The following is a 6,000-nucleotide window of genomic DNA, read 5'->3' as shown; positions in this document are numbered from 1 at the left end:
TTTATGCCTGCTCTGTTTACTTGAAGGAAAAAGCATCATTGAGAATAAACAGACCTCAATAAACAAGAATGATCATATGAACATAAAATCTGCTTTCTCACCTTCTGTTCCGTAGCTTAACATTGATGGTCACTGGTGAATGTAGCTACAAGTCATCCCAGCTTTTTACCAAAATGCATTGCTCTTAAAAATTGTTAGATATGAAGAGCCATATCATTCTTTCTCCATATTTTATTATGGAAGTCCTAAAGTTCCCTTTTCCAGCAATTGATTCTTATGCTAGAGTAGACAGATTATAGCTCCTGTTTATGTAACAAAGAACAGTTAAAAACCGCTTTTATCTCCCATCTTTTAGATAAGGAAAAAGGAGGTTCCAGTATCTTGATTCCTATCCTAGGCTTCTTTCCATCACATGACTTTTTTATAAATTCAGAATGTTCTGTGGACATAGTTTCATTGAACTGCACTGTTCTTGCTGAATCCTAGTCTCTGAATTCCTCAGTTTCCATCTGAGGTTCCAGGAAAGTAGAGAAAGAAAAGATTCATAAACAATGCTGTCACAGCACCTTGGCCATGATATAGGCAGTGTTATTTTCAGCCAAATCTTCTCCAGAGGAGCGGTACTGCTTCTTGAGTGATTTCCTTGTCAAGGAGAACATGAAGATGCCAGCTAGTTTTCTTTCAGTGGTTTCCTGGACAATATGATTTAGGGATAAGAATAGGGTGAGAAACCAAAATGGAAAATAGGGAATTGGTTTATTATTGTCAGAAGATTCAACTTTAGTAAATCATATATTGAGAAGTTGGTGCTTTGTTAAGGAATGTTTATAATATAATATAAGCTATTAATACAAAGTTAAGGATACTTTAGTAAAATTGACCAAACATTCTCTTTTGGTTAATAGTTGAACAACTTGACACTTTAGAAGGTGCCTCAGACACTACAATACTTTAAGATAATGTTGTTATTTACTTTTTACATCATGTGTCTCTATGAAAGTGACATGAATCATCATTATAAATCCTTGATAGTCTGCAATGGATTTGAAAAAATTAGATTTTGGATCTCTGACCTTCTTGGCTAGTCCTAAGTAATCTCATTTGTATATCTTTCTAATTCAGATCAGTGAGCAGAGTCCACCATGCCAAACTGTTTTCTCAGACACAGCCACTGTTGGACATGTTCTAATTATTTTTAACTTAATTTTTTAAATTAACAAACATTTATTTTTCCCCCAGCTAGGGCCATTAGAAAGGGGGGAGGGGCTTGAAACAAATATTCATAAACAAGCAAAACTTTTCTGAATTTCAAGTGCCATAATTTGGATAGATGATGGGCTTCCTTCTCTCTTAGCTGCCCAACTGTATTTTGGCCTAGACTCCCAAAGACTTGGGAGAAAGTCTTTGTTCTTCAAGAACATCTGTTTTCCTTAGAAAAAGCTTAAAACTTGCAGGAAAAAAAATTTTTTTTAAAGGATCTACTATAATAAGTAGCCCAGGAAAATTCCTACATTAGATACAGGTTAATGCTTTGTGGTGTGAAGTTTATATTTTCATCCTGTTCATAGTCTACATTAATTTCTAAAAGGAAAGGAGATTTCTATAGGAGGAAACCTAGAACGTGACCATTACATGGAGTCATACAAATTTTAAGAATTTGATGAAAGCTCTTAGAGTAAAACCCAGACAAATAATGGGGAGGGCCTTAGGCTAGGAATAAGATCCTCCCACCCAGCAAAACTATGGCAGTTAAGTCAGAACTCACAGGAATGTGAGGATTTTCCCCTTCAACAATTAGGTTTATTAGAACAGTCTTTGCAGAAGACATAACTCTCCAAGATTTCCAGTAAATTCAAACCAAAGGAAATGGCAAGAATAATAGGAGTATAAAACTGAGTGTGCATCCCAGGACACAGCTTTTCTGGGTAAAGAAAGGGCCTCCTTGAGCAGCCTACAAAGCTCACAGCTGCTAAGTATATTCATGAACCCCTTGTCAGAATACAAAGGAAGTCAATTATATTGAAATGAAGTTTTCAAAATAAATTTATTTAAAAAGACTTTGCCTATTAATGAATAATAGCCAGGTCACCTATTAGAAATAGAGCCCCCAAGAATTATTTTGTTTTATACAAATTTTTTTACAAATCTTTCCATCCTTGTGATTACATTGAGCTGATTTAAGAGAACAAGCATATAGAAGAAAAGACTAAGGACAGATTTGGGAGACATCTATGCTAATAAGAGCAAAAACATTTATTAATTGATCAGTCCTGCAGAGGAGACTGAGAATATGTGGCTGGAGGAGAACCAGGAGAAAAAAATATCCTAGGAAGGAGAGAATATGAAGGAAGAGTTAGTTCAACAGTAGAAGGTCAAAGATGAAAATTTTAAAAGACCAGTGGAGTTGTCATTTGTAAACTTTGAGAAAATAATTTTCCCTGGAATGATAGGATCCAAAGCTGGGGCTGGAAGTACTGGCAATTGAGTAGGTGGCCAGGATGGCAGCAAATATAAGAATAAATTCCTGTTTAACAGTGAAAGGAAAGAAACCAAAAAGACCGAGTTGGACAAGATGTCAGGATTGTATGAAAGGTTTCTTTAAGTATAGAAGAGATCCCTGAGCACACTTGTGGGTAACTAGGGAAAAGCCAGTAGGTCAGAGAGGAAGAAAAGGGAATAATGGAAGAGAGAGACTTCTGAAAAATACAGGAAAGGAAAAAAGATGGATGCAAAGCATTTAGCCCTAGCAAGAATGACCTCCCAGTTTAATTCTGAAATATGCAAGAGGGGAGATGAGAGATTATTTATTCAGTAAACTAGAAAGTAAAGATGATAAGAATGACTGGCTCTTAACCAGGGTTTAGATTAGGTTTAATGGAGAATATTCTTGAAGACCAAAGATTGCCATGCAACAGTGAGGGTCCATTAGAGATTAGGTAATGTGACTTTGTTTTGGAATTAGTTAACAGTTACATGACTTTTAGCAGCACGGAGCAGAGAAAAGATGCTAGAGGAGCTCCAGAGTTGAGGATCAGCTGGACAGCAGGAAAGATCTAGAATGGTAGTTATAGGACCTGGGTTTGAATCCAGCTAAGCAACCTTGGGTCACTCTCTTGAGATTCAGTTTCATAAGATGAACACATTTCCAAAAGATTTGTATGAATAGGCTGTGGAAAGATAGATATACATGCATTATTGTTAGAGCCTTGAGTTAGTCCAGTCATTTCAGAATATAAATTGGAACTATTCAAGCTTATTAATATTAATATTCTTTGTTCGTAGTAATCCCAAGTCGTGGTACAAAATGGAATAGCAAAAAGCTGATAACAATTTATGGGTCCAATAATTAGGTCATAAATAACAACAAATTGTGTCAGTGAACATAATGGAATGGTGATGTTGTACTTTAAGTAAAAATGAATGTAAGATTTCCAAAAATAATGTGGAGAAAAAACTGCAGAGAAAAAAGAACCAAAAGAACAGTGTCCACATTGGTTATAATAATGTACGTGAAGACAACAGAATTCAGGTGAAATACAAAGTCAAATATTGGTTCTAAATGAGCAGGATTAATCTATTTTCATCCTTTCTAGTAAATGCCTTTTTTTGTTTTAATTAGGTTTTGCTTAACTTTTTAAATGGTAAGCTCCCAGAGTTGTTTATTCAGAAGCAACTGATATGTCAAAAAAAGAAAAATAGAAGACCTCTCCTACTAATCTTATGGAGCAGAAGTGACCCAGAGGCTGGTGTGTGATGATAGCAGCAAGAGGCAATACCAAGAAATATAGACAGTAGAGCACACTGTGAATAATGACAAGAGGAGGATCCAGAAAATAAGGGGGAAGGAAAGAATATATCAAATCCTTCTGACCTAGGGTATCAGAACGAATGAAAACAACAGCAACCATGGATAAAAGAAGATGGGGGTGAAGAGAGTAGATCCAGGATGAAAGGGAGATTAAAGAGTCAGGGTTCAGGAGGAAACAATTTAAACAAGGCATAGAAGAACAGAGTGGGGAGGGAAAGGACCGACATCTTACTTTGGGATTTTATATTCATGGTGTTGAATAAATGTTTCAGTAAACCATCATAGACCAGTAAAGCACTGACCTCTACTCTTCCAACACAGGGATGATGAAATGGGGGTCTCCTCTATTGCAACAGCTTCACACTCCCTTGGATCAGGGGAACATGAAGGAGGAAGGGCCAAACAGGTTGATTTCACAAATGGAAGAATGTTTAGTAATGATTCTCCAAACCTCCCTTTTTACTTTAATTCTTTATCTTCCTTAATCATTCCTAATTTCTCCACAGATACATCTTTCACCTCCACAGAGCATCATCAGCTGCCAAGACGGGACAGTTTCATCCCATTTTCCAGATTTAAGTGCCTTCTCCAAATGAATCTTTGCTAAGCACTGGAGATACTAAAAGAGGCAAAAGGAATTTAAGATCTAATGGAGAAGAAAACAGGAAAATAAATACAGAGCCACAGGATAAGAGAAAGCACTATAACTGAGGGGTTGGAAAAGACTTCCAATAAAAGATGGGATGTTAGATGGGACTTAATAGGAAGCCAAAGGATAGGCCGGGAGGAGGAGGGAGAGCATTCCAGGCATGGGGAAAGCCAGAGAAAGTGTCCAGAGCCAAAAGGTTAAGCATCTTGTAGAAGGCCAGTGTCACTGGATCAAAGAACATGTATGGTATAATAATAATACTGAAAAGATAGGAGGAGGCTTGGTTATGAAAGACTTTAAATGCCAGAGTATTTTATATTTAATCCTGGAGGCAGCAGGGATCCACTAAAGCTTAGTAAGTGAGACACCAAGATAGAGTGGGCATTCCAAAGAAGAGATAATCAATTGTCAAAGACAATGAGGACTGAGAAGAGGCCACTGAATTTTGCAACTAAAAGTTTGTTGGTAATTTTGGAGAGAGTAGTTTCGGTGGAATGATAATAGAAGCCATGAAGGGGGTTAAGAAAAGAGTGGGAGGAGAAAAAGTGGAGGCACCTATTCTAGATAGCCTTTTCAAGGAGCTTAGAAAGGGCAGGATCCATACAGAATAATAATGGGGATAGAAAGACCAAGATGACCATATTTGTAATAGAAAAAGCCAGTAGGTGGGAGAAGAGATTGAAAATAGAGTGGAGATGCAGAGGATGCAATATGTTGGAGGAGATAGGATGGAATAGGATCTCTTGTACAGGTAGAGTGATATTCCTTGTAAGGAGTATAGCCACTTCATGTGAGACAGGTGAGAGAGGAGACAATGGCAGTAGGAATAGAATTACTTAGAAATGGGGTTGGAAGCTCATGGAGTATGGCTTCAACTTATTCTGTAAATTATGAGGCAAGGTTCTTAGCCAAAAGGATGGAGAGGGAGATAGGCATGGGAAATTTGAGGGAAGAAAAGGTTTGAAACAGCCTCTGGAGCAGGATAATAGGGGATAATAGGGGAGATGTGCCTACCAGCAGTCTACCTCACTGGCTTAGTGAGTGCCCAGTTCAGGTGTGAAGCAAATTTGTAATAGATCAAATCAGAACAGATGCAGGATTTTCTCCCCTTTGTATAGCAAGCAGCATGTGTGTAGGAGCAAGGGCAGTGGACAGTGGGAGTGATTGAAGGTTGTCAATCCTGTTAGAACATAATTAAGAGAAGGAAAATATCAAGTTGAATTTATTCCCTCAGGGGTCAGAATGTGGAAAAAGAAAAGAAATTAGGGGAGATGACCAGGGAGAGAATTGAGGGATCAATTCTAAGTGTGGAAATGCTGTGTGAAATACACCTCCCTGGCACCACTAACTTGACTTTTTGGAGAGGGAGATGTTTTGCAACATTTCTCATTAATTCCTGCCTCAAAGGAAGAATGAATTGTTCCAACCATTGTAAGAAAACAAAGTAAAATTATAAGATTTGTGGCCTGACCCTGGGCCAGTTTTAAACTTTTATAGTTACCATACCAAAGACTCCAGGTTTAGGCAAATGGCCATTTCTCTT

Source organism: Macrotis lagotis, chromosome 2, assembly GCF_037893015.1.
Source record: "Macrotis lagotis isolate mMagLag1 chromosome 2, bilby.v1.9.chrom.fasta, whole genome shotgun sequence".
Taxonomy (NCBI): domain Eukaryota; kingdom Metazoa; phylum Chordata; class Mammalia; order Peramelemorphia; family Peramelidae; genus Macrotis; species Macrotis lagotis.
The sequence above is the reverse complement of the archived record's forward strand: the minus strand, read 5'-3'. Positions refer to the sequence as shown.